At 43.5% G+C, this 11,127-nt stretch overlaps 1 protein-coding gene across 1 annotated transcript in view; it reads right to left on the reverse strand.

Annotated features, from left to right (window-relative positions):
• Positions 1-10,798, reverse strand: part of LRRC2 (leucine rich repeat containing 2) — a 1,181,887-nt gene extending 1,171,089 nt beyond the window's left edge. The window contains exon 1 of the mRNA XM_069227666.1: positions 10,716-10,798. The gene's annotated coding sequence lies outside the window, so the exon portion shown is untranslated. The remainder of the gene's footprint in view (positions 1-10,715) is intronic.
• Positions 10,799-11,127: the final 329 nt, after the last annotated feature.

Below are 11,127 nucleotides of genomic sequence, written 5' to 3' on the forward strand. Positions count from 1 at the left end.
AAGAGCTTCTGTGTCTCCCCTGCCCCTCTACCCACCCCTCTGTGACATCAGTGCGCCGCAAGGCACACTGACATCACAATTAGTTTTCTGAACCGGAGCATGAAGCAGCAGGTAAGGCCTCTTTCAGCTCCGGTGGGGAAAACTGGCCTGAAAGGGGCACCACACCTTTCAGGAAGGCCTCGTTTGAAAAGGGAGATTCTCACCTTTCAAACAAGGCCTTCCTGAAATATTTTTCTGGCCGTGGATCACATCCGCGCTGCGACCCACAGCCAGGAAACACCACTAGACACCAGGGATTACACATGTGGTGGGTCGTCCTCATCTGAAAATGGCCCCCTCTCCCCCCGGGGCATATTTTTGAAAAAAATACATTATTTTACCCCTGAGGGGTGCAATCGCGGCCCCCAAGGGTTTAAAAATAAATACTTTTTTTTTTTTTAAACATGAAATTAAAAATTCAACTGACAGGGGGTCTCCAGTGAGCACGACTGATCCCCTGTGGGGGCAATTTCTTTTTAATAGATGCATGGCTTCACTGGAAGCCACGATCACCCCCCCCCTCCAGGGAAACCATACAGCTATTTAAAAAATACTAATATATCTATATATCTACAGATATATATCTATCTAAATATATATATACTTATATATATATATATATATATATATAGAGAGAGAGAGAGAGAGAAAGAGAGAGCGATCACTTTTGACAATGCATGTGTGGTTTCCTTGGGGGCTGGGATCAGCCCCCAGGGAAACCACTCCCACATATAAAATTGATCTCTTTACATATATATATATATATATAATGTATACACACATATATACATATATATATACCACCAGTTGTCTCGCAGCACGTGTCTACAAAGCAATGCACATACTCCAACTGATGTGTTTCAACCATAGCTTTTAGGCAGCAATAAAAAAGTCGAACTAACTCTTGTGATTATGTTTCTGCTAGATAGGGGTTGAACTTTTCTTTAGTGGCAGGTTTGATGCCATAAAGTAGCGCAGAAGGTTTATATGCCTCCTGCAAAGATCAAATCTACATTTTATGTGAATAGCTGGGTGGATTAGTAAAGCCAGCCATTACCTGCACTATAATATAAATGAAATGCATGTGCGAGGGGGCCTATGGAGAGATGAAGGGCACTTTTACTGGGTGGCACTGAGGAAATCTGAGGAGGAGGTCATGGGAGTGGGAGCGCCAATATTGATTGTCAGACTGGGCACCACAGGCGCTAAAGACTGTGACAATGGGTGTGTGACAAGGTGAAGCAATAGTGTGTCTTTTTTTGTTTGTTTTTTAGTATCTTGAGAGAACGTGCTGATTGAGGGAAGAAGCGAAGCTAAGGTGACCGACCTTTACTGTTGCACGTATCACACACACACACCCCCATAAGCAAATTTGTGACTGTCTACTTAGGCTAGTGTTTTAGATGGACAGCTTAGCCAGCAGCAGAGATGGCGTCTTGTTGGATGACTCCTGCTCAAGCTCTAACTCAGGTTATGGAGGACAGCTCTGACGTAGGATCAGAGACTGAGACAGCAGATACTAAGATAGCACCTGAGGGACAGGACAATGGCGCAGACTCTGGGAGTGATTTTTCAGTCAGAGGAACCCCATCTGACAACTCCTATTCAAGTGATTCTGAGGGAGGTGATGAGGACAGTCATGCTGCACCTTCGCACGCGCAGTCTGTGCAGTGGGACAATAGCGGGTTAGCCCAACCCAGCGAGAAGGTACATGCAGCGGCAAGCACAGAGAGAGTGCTCTCTTGAGAGCTCCCCAATTTAGTTCAGCACCAAATTCCACTGCCCAAATCGTATTGTGGAGACATCAAAATTACCTATCACAAAACAACCTGGTGTTGTAAGGAGGGCACCTGCGTTTTTGGTCCTGGGCTCTGCGGCCATATAGGGAAACCCACCAAACCTAGACATTTCTGGAAACTAGACACTCTGGGGAGTCCACAGAGGTATGGCTTGTGTGGATTCCATAAAGTTTCCTTACCCAGAATACCCTGCAAATGTGAGATGTTGAAAAAAAACACTATTTTTTCTTGTATTTCTGTCACACAAACTACAGGAATATGCTGGGATCCACAACATTCCTACCACCCAGTGTTTCCCCACCTGTCCTGATAAAACACTACTCCACTTGAGTGCCTGTACCTAGTGCCTGCTTCAGGAATGGAACACCCCAGGGTCAACAGTTGCCCTCATGTAATGACTGACATTGACCGTTGTGTGATTGATTCCTGTCACAGGCATTAGGCCTACCCACACAAGTCAGGTACCATTTTTATCGGGAGACTTGGGGGAATGCTGGGTGGAAGAAAGTTTGTGACTCTCCTCAGTTTCCAGAACTTTGCAGCACTGAAATGTGCGGAAAACATGTTTTTAACCCAATTATGAGTTTTGCAAAGGATTCTGGGTGACAGAACCCAGGGAGAGCCCCACAAGTCACTCCAATCTGGATTTCCCTAGGTGTCTACTTACCATAAATGTATACGTTTGGTAGGTTTCCCTAGGTGCCGACTGACCTACATCCCAAAATACACAGCTAGGCACTTTTGCAAAAAAACACATCATTTTTCAATCGATAAATGTGATGTGTCAATGTTGCGTTTTGGGGTGTTTCTCCTCACGGGCACTAGTCCTATGCAAAAAGCTGCACTTCAGAGTAGACTAATAATAGCCTGCTACCAACTGAACATCAGAGGGTTTGAGGATGGTATTTGGGCAACACTTAGCATGATGTCTATGAAGTCCATACTGTTAATATAAACATAAGGTCAGCTGGCAAGTACACATTTGGAACACATATGTCCTAAGCTTTCTACCATATAAATTAATGGAGTAATTAAAATCAAAATATTGTGTACAAATCAGTAAAGGTTTCCAAAAGCCACAAAAAAGAGGTGAAAGGAAGCAAAACTTAAGGAAAAGGATTGAAAATTAGGTGAGAGTGTACAGTGTTGTTATTGATCCCCCAATTCTCAATTTGAAAGATGGTGGGATTCACTGAAAATGTGTCCTGCCAAACCTTCTGGTATGCGCCACAGAGCCTTCCAGGTAATGAGACGCTTCAATAATTATTGTGAACTTGCAATGCATTGAGGAATAAAACATTAAGGGAAAAAGATAGAATAGATTTTAATTTGCCAATTGAACATAATCAGGTTTAGCATGATCCTTCTATCACCCGTAAAACTGTAACATTATATTATAGTAGTAACAGAAAATTCAAATTTCCATAACATTGATGAGCAACAATCCCCAACCGGATGTGTCTTAAAGTATCTCTCCTCACACATAGGGTCCACTAAGATGACTGAGTGGCCTCAGGATCAAAGATATTCTGGAAAGAGTTCTGTGCTGATGCAGATATAAATGTTCACATGCTATGATTCTGCAACAACTGAATTCTCAAATGTTTAAACTGATGGCAAAAACGTGTTAACCACTTATAATGGTATTTTCATTTTCTAAGGTAACATAATATAACCAGTCTGATCAGTCACATTATTGAATGCTCAGACAGCGTTGGAACAAAGCGATTATGGTTTTTTTTCTTTCCTCTTGATGACTCTTTCATAAATACATAAAAACATTCATTATGAAAACATATTCCTCGTCTGAGGCGGTCATTCACTGTTTTCTGATTTACAAACATTAGATGCAAACTTTTCCAAATGAATTGACTCAGTCCATCCCACATTCTCTAATATTGGGGGACACCCCCAAGAGATATCTTTGTAACAGTAAAGAGGGCAAATGTGTATGCTGTCACCCCCACCACACACACAGGTGTGTGTCTAGGATTGTTTATAATCTATAAGCTGGTTGGAAAGCAAAATTAATGCTACTTCTATCTGACTTTTTCTTAAGCCCCGCGCAAATGTCAGAAGATATTGAGAAGACAATCCACTCCCATTCTCCCACATTTGTCTTTCAGTAACACTTATGATCGAATAAAAGTGAGGACATGAAAATCTGGTATTCCACCAAATTTTTGCCATACATGGTTAGCCTCCACTTTTTTGCCTGATGTATGATGTAGCCTAGAAATTGTAGTGCCCAGGGACCCTGCTAACCAGGTTCCCTGGACCACAGCTCTTTCCCTAAAACTGTTGTGATGCATTGGTACAATTAGTTACACCTTTAGCTACCACTATACGTCCCTAGTAAATGGTTCCTAAGTACCCAGTGCATTAGGTACAATGGGTAGGCCTCTGAGGGCAGCAGCACTGATTGTGACACCCTCTAGTGCCCCGCATACAGATGCCCCCAACACTGCCATGACAGGCTAGTTGTACTGGTGCAAACCTAAAACACAAACTTGACATGGCACACTGCCTATATGCCCTGTCCTCCGCACACTGCATATACTATAGGTAAGACACCCTGCTGGCAGGCCCTACAGCCCTGAGGCAGAGTGCACCATATTATATGTGAGGGCAAAGCTGCATGAGCAATATGCTGATACTGTGTCCTTGCCAAACCTGGGACATGCTAAGTGAACAGAGCAGCCATTTTAATACATGTGCTGGACACTGGTCAACACAAGTTCCCCAGCTACATGATGGCCATTCTAAACCCTGGTATCAAACAACTCAGTCTGATAAATCCAAACTGGTACTAGTACTGGATTTATCCCTAAATATTCCCAAGGGTCACCTTAGAGGTGCCCCCTACAAAAGCTACCTACCCTGGCATGGTTGCTGACTGTTTCTATCCAGTCTGCAACCTCCAGACACCCAGTCTACAAACCCTGGGGGAGAGGTCTGTCTCTCTGGTTTGTAGAACAAAGCCCCTCCCTCAGGAATGTGCACTGCCCTGGAGCGAACTTCAAAGGGCTTACCACCTTTGAAACTCGACCTCCAGACCTGCTGCTAGCAGCAGATGGTCAACCCCTTTGCAAACCCCCATTTTGGTGGGATGAAAGGTGTGAAACTACACAAAGGGTAGGAGGAGTGGCCCCACCTGGCAAGCACCACCCCTAAGGTGTTGCCTGCGAGGTGGACACTCTATTTAATTTTCCTTTATCTTAGATGGAAGGGAAGTAGCCAATCAGGGATAGAGCAGTGACCCTTCCCACAGGAAGTGGTCACTGTGGTGGGTGTAGACACACAAAGGTAGGTGTACCATTGGACACTACCAGCTTCCCCCTAAAACACCCACTAATTTCAGCAGTTAGTGGGCACCCCTAGACCACGTAATCAGATATGATGAACAAAAAGAAGACCAGCACCAAGACCCTGGGCCCTGGTCAGCTGGCATCGGACACTAAGAAAACCAGACTGCCTAGGGCTGAAAAAGGGCCAGGAAGAAGCTCCAGTCAAGAGACTTCAGGAATACCCTGGACCTCCTGCCAGAGTGCCCCCGTTGTCCTGTAAACAACACGTGAACTGACTTACCTCCAGCTCCAAAGGGCATCTTTGTGAACAGCTCCTGACTCACCGATTTGCTATGCACCCGGCTGCCCTGTGCCCTGCAACACAGAACCTTCTGTGCCCAAGGGGTCCCTCACCCCTTGCCACCTCAATGCTCCAAAGAAACCCCAAGGAACTACCTCTAAACTTACCTGCACAGACCTTTTCCAAGTGGTCCCCCGCAGTGGCCCTGCACCAGCTCCAGAGACCTTTCACCGCTGCTCCCGCTGGAACCGGGAGCTGCCTGAACTTCTCCAGCTGGCATAGTGTGCCCTTCAACAACCTCGACCAACCTGCAAAAGAAGAACTTGGTAAAGCAACTGTGTGATTTTATATGTATTTTTAAAGGTGACTTTCCATTGATTCCTATGGTGTGTAATTACGCACAAAAAGACAATTTTTATTAAACTTCAAAAAGTACTTACCCAATTTTGATAATCTTGGTCTTAAAAATTACATTAAAAAAGCTGAAGTATTTCTATAAATTGTTCTCTAGTTATTCCTTAGAGTGTGTAAGTGGCAAGATTGATACTGTGAGTACAACAAATGCTTTGCACTTTTCCAAGATTGGCCTAGCCGCTCGACCAAGCTACCTTAAATGTTAGAGCATTAGGTGATCTTGTTTTTACCCCTGTAAACTAAAGTGTGTTTGAGTGGACTCCCTGAACAGTGTGCCTCGCTTTGCATACTATTTAGAGGGCCAGCCAACTACATTTATTTTTTAAATGAGTATATCTTTTATAGATTTTCATGTGTTACTTTGATTATTTAACAGATAATTTAAAAATTAGGTCCAGTATTTATACCCAGTTGCGCCTTTGAAATGAGGGAGACTTCAAAGAAGGGTCTTTGAAGTGCACAGAGGTCTTTTCTTCTCAGCCCTAGCTCCAGATCCAGACTATCAGTAGGGGATAACCATCCCTTATGTGTGGGGACAGGCACTGCCTATTCAGGTGTAGGTGGCAGCCGTCCCCTCCCTTCCTGCCGTGGAAGAGCTATCAGAATACAGATGAGTGCTCAGACACACCTAACCTACCTGTGTTTGTGGCTGTCTAGAGGGAATGCACAAAGTGTAGCTGTCACCCACCCCAGATGTGTATTGCAGACAGGCTGGTGGCACACAGTGCTGTAAAGGTAGACAAATGTCCGCTTTGTAAAAGCAGTGGATTTATCATTACCAATCCAATGATAAGAAATATGACATAACTACTCCTTCTCAACCATGAATTATAGCTTAAACGTGTAATAAGGAATTCCCAATGTAAACCTATGAGAGGGGTAGGCCTCACACACTGAAAAATTAATTGTCCAACCTAATTATCACACAGCACCCTGCCCTATGGACTACCTAGAGTCTACCTTAGGGATGACATATGAGTAAAAAAGGGTAGTGGAAGTCTGGGCAAAGGGCTCTAAATGCCACGTTGAGGTGAAAGCAAAACTGCACACACACGCTCTGCAATGGCAGGCCAGAGCAATGGTTAGAGGGCTACAGGTGTAGGTGGCACATTGAGTGCTGCAGGCCTACTAGTAGCATTTAATCTACAGGCCCTGAGCACAAGAAGTGCATATTATTAGGGACTTATAAGTACATTAAATATGCCAATCAATGTTACCATGATGATGGAGAGAGAACAAGCACTTTAGCACTGGTTAGCAGTGGTAAGGTGCAGAGAGTCCTGAAACCAGCAAAAACAAGGTCAGAAATGGTGGGAGGCAGACGAAAAGTTGTGGGAGATCACCCTAAGACTGTCAGGCCTAACAGCTGTATTTTCTGATGTGAACCAGAGACCACTACTCAGAATGAATCAATAATGCTTGATTTACATATTTGCCTTTTCGTTGCATTTTCGTTTGTTTCTTGAATGCCTCTGATTTACTGCAGCTATTGGTTTCTTCTATAAAATTATACAAAAGTGAAATAATTCATTTTCAGTCTAATTTAAAGACAGCTATGTGAGTAGTTGTTTATTTCTCAGCTCATGAGAACAGTTGATTAAAACGGTAATAGGAAACTGTTTTTTACCTTTTAGTGCACTACATCTCATTAATAAACCTAGGTCTGTATATATAGTTTTTGTCAGTAGTTGTCACTATAATGATAAAACATAAACATTAATGTATGTAGCAAAACAAGCTGTAAATGTGCGTCAAATTGTCATGTGACGTTGTTTAGAGCCCATGTTACCAATACTAGACTAACTAAATGCTGATTTCAAGCCTACAAAGATTGAAACTTAGGTTTTCCAGATTACATTCGCCTAGTACAAAATAAACGAGTGCATAGCAAAGTAAGCTATTTTACCATGATAGTAATTTGTGGTCTGTAGTTTGAACAAGATTTGTGCAGCACATAAATTAATCCACTGCAGCATGTTCTCTAATTCCCCCAACCAATACATCTTAAAATGCGTTCATTTTGCAACTAATAAAGTAAGCCAGAAGCTCATATGCTCCTAACTCTGCCTCCTATATTCGTGCCCGTAAGGACTCTGGTAAGAGCATGGTGGGTATGGTGCAAAAAGTGGCAGATGTCCTGTGAACCCTTTTTAGTGTACATAGAATAGAGGGAAGCGAGGCGCCAGACACACTAATTATGAAGGGCAGGACAACTGCCACCTTTTGACAAAATTCTGCATTTGCCAACTTCAAAATAAGGCCCTCTTTATCTTTTCTGCTCTCCTCTTTGTGGGTTCTGAGAGTAACTTGATTTCCATTTCAGGTACTGATTTTGGGTTAAGAAGTTGCCCTAAGAGTTTTGCTCCTGAGCTGGCTAATTTTGCACTGACGTTTACATAAATCATCCACTGGAAAAACAAAATCACCTGATCAGTGCAAAAATGCCCCAGGTTGGTCAGTGCAAATGTATACATTGATATATTCCAGGTGGTTACCGAACATAAACATGATGTCTTTCCGCCGCTTTGGAAACCATGTATATACTGTAAATAGTGATAAAAGGTGATTGGCTACTTCTAGCTAGAAGAGCATGTTCAAGACACTCTGCATTTTCCACAGAGCCCCCCAAAGATAAAGACCACTATGCCTACAAATTAAATTCAAGCAATTGAAACAAAACATGACACTGTGCTCCTGGCTCTACGTATCGTCATTCAACCTTATTATAAGAAATAATAGGCACTGCTTCCTCAGTAGAAGCAACCAAGCTCCAGAATTAGCTAACACCCAAGATTTGAAGCAGCAAAACCTATCAGAAGACAGTTAAAGACGTGGTTGTTTATGGGCTAATTACATCACCCTGAGATAGAACCCAGAATGATAATTACATCTTCAAGTACAAGTCACAGTTTAAAGCCCACCCCATCTTCTTTATCCAGATAAGTTATTAAGGGCTGCCCTAAAAGTAACCTTGCTATTATATAGTAATGTCAACTCATATATAACTTTCTGGCACACACTGATGGCAACACCATAATATTCAGTGGTCAACACACAAGTGTAGTTCATACAGGCTCTGTATGCAATCCCTTATACTACTTAATCCTCTTACACTAATATAAGACATATCTGAGACAGGCTGTATCCAATGGCCCTGTGTTGTACCAGCCCATATGCACTTATCCAGCCATCACCAACTGAACATGCATGGAATAACTGAAGAGATCTGCCATATATGCTGGCCTATTGGAGGACTCTAATCTAACCGACGACTGCAGGTCAGCACTGGCTATATACTATGACCGTTTCTTTACATCTCCCAATGACCTTCAGATATGAGGTGATAGTAACACAGTCGATCACAGAAGATCTCCCTGTTAGTTCCCTCTCCAACCACGCCTGCTCAGGGTCATAACATTTTAAACAAAATATCTCAGATTGTGCATCCCAATGCAGTAAGTGGAGAAGTGTGGCACAATGGTTAGATCGTCAGACCCTGAAGCAGAGATCTGGTTCAAGACCAGGGTTCAAGTCCCGCTTCGGCAGGTCTTGGGCTCAATTCCCTTGGACCAGATAATTCTCGCCTCGGTACCTAATCTAATTAATGAGTCCAACTCTGGGCAATAGCTTGCTTAATCTCCACAACAGCGCTTGGATGCCTGGGAGTGCCCAGGAGTGGGCACCTCACAGGGAAAAGCCAGGAGGGTGTGCCCAGGAGTGGGCACCTCACAGGGAAAAGCCAGGAGGGGTTCCATAGCGGTATGAGTACAGCGCCTTGAGACCCTCACGGGTGAGTAGTGTGCTATACAAGTGCAAAGTTTACAGTTTAAGTGAGCTATGACCATAGGGAATATCATAAAGGCACATGCAGAGCTTCCCAGGGCTGCCAGGTTACTGAAAACCATAAGGTCTGTTTCTCACACCTCTTCATCCATCACACTGCTATGCAGCGCATCCCAGAACACGATAGCGGACCTAGATGGTCATCCTGCATGACATGGAAACTCTTTTCACACCCACCCAACCATACCCCCTATATGGCATGCATGTACCCATGTATGCAACTGCTTCAGTGCCTCCCAAGGGTTTAGTAAGCGTTTTAGAAATATTGCAACAAAATGCTATTGAAAACTAAGTGGTACAACGTTCTATATATTGAATAATGGACGAGTGCACAGCACAGTAGCATTTTACGTACCGCCGTGTAACTAGTTTTGATTTTAAGAGAAACAGAAAACTATTTATTTTTACTGCTCGCACATTAGTGAATTAAAAGACGATAAAAGGTGCTAAAACAATTTGACGTTTATAATAGTCCTAAAAACATATCTCGTCAGTTTTTGTTTTTCTCTAGGCGGTCGCCAATTTAAACCAAAAAGCCGTGCTAGAACGCAGGTATGCCCAGCAGGGAAGCGTCTAGACATCTGAAAGAGGCTCCCGAGCCCGGGCCTCCCCGGGTCAGTCACCCACTGTTCCGAGCGCTTGCACGCAGTGTAACTTGTCTGGTGTTCCCTTTGAGGCTCTCTCTGTAATTCCAGGCAGCCTTTTATTCAGATGATAAAGATTTATCCCACATTTCCAGCCCCGCTTTTTTTTTTTATTATTCTTTTTTTTTATAGAAAATCATTCTCACAGTAGGACACGGCTTTGACATACAATAGCTGGACTGATTTACAGTGAAGCTTAAGAGGAAACAAGAAAGGGAAAACGTAACAAGTTCACTTTTGGGAACCGCGGCGACCACTGACCTTTTAACAAAGGAACACATCTGGGTAGTCCCTCCCTTCTGTTGTCCAAATGTCTGCCTCACACCCAATTTCATGTCCAAAGCTTAAACGTAGTTTTGCATTAAGTGAAAACTAAGTTGTCCCTTACCGATAGTCAGAGGCCACTAGATTGGGGTTTCTGAGCACGCCCCGCGCTTCACCCTACGGTTTCTCGACGGCTCTGATGTTGTTTCCATCGGCAGCAACAGTGGCTCGCTTTCAGGCAGACCTGGTTAAACCCCCCTGCGTGACTGGCCTTTCAGATGTACTAATAGGCTATATTTGTAAAGTGATAACATGATCTCCGGTGCCCCGTGCCAGGGATCCTGTGTTTGAGATAATATATCTGCGCACGCGAAGCAGCACGCACGATGGGTCAGCGGTCTAATGAGCTAGTATCTTCCTTGCTGAGGAAAAAAACAGATAGATGGGTATATGTCGTGCCTGGCCGTTACCTTCTTACTCCTTAATTAAAATCTGATATAAGCATCCTTATCTGCTGCAGTACGGCGCATAGTAAA

Source organism: Pleurodeles waltl, chromosome 1_1 (genome assembly GCF_031143425.1).
Source record: "Pleurodeles waltl isolate 20211129_DDA chromosome 1_1, aPleWal1.hap1.20221129, whole genome shotgun sequence".
NCBI classification, from domain to species: domain Eukaryota; kingdom Metazoa; phylum Chordata; class Amphibia; order Caudata; family Salamandridae; genus Pleurodeles; species Pleurodeles waltl.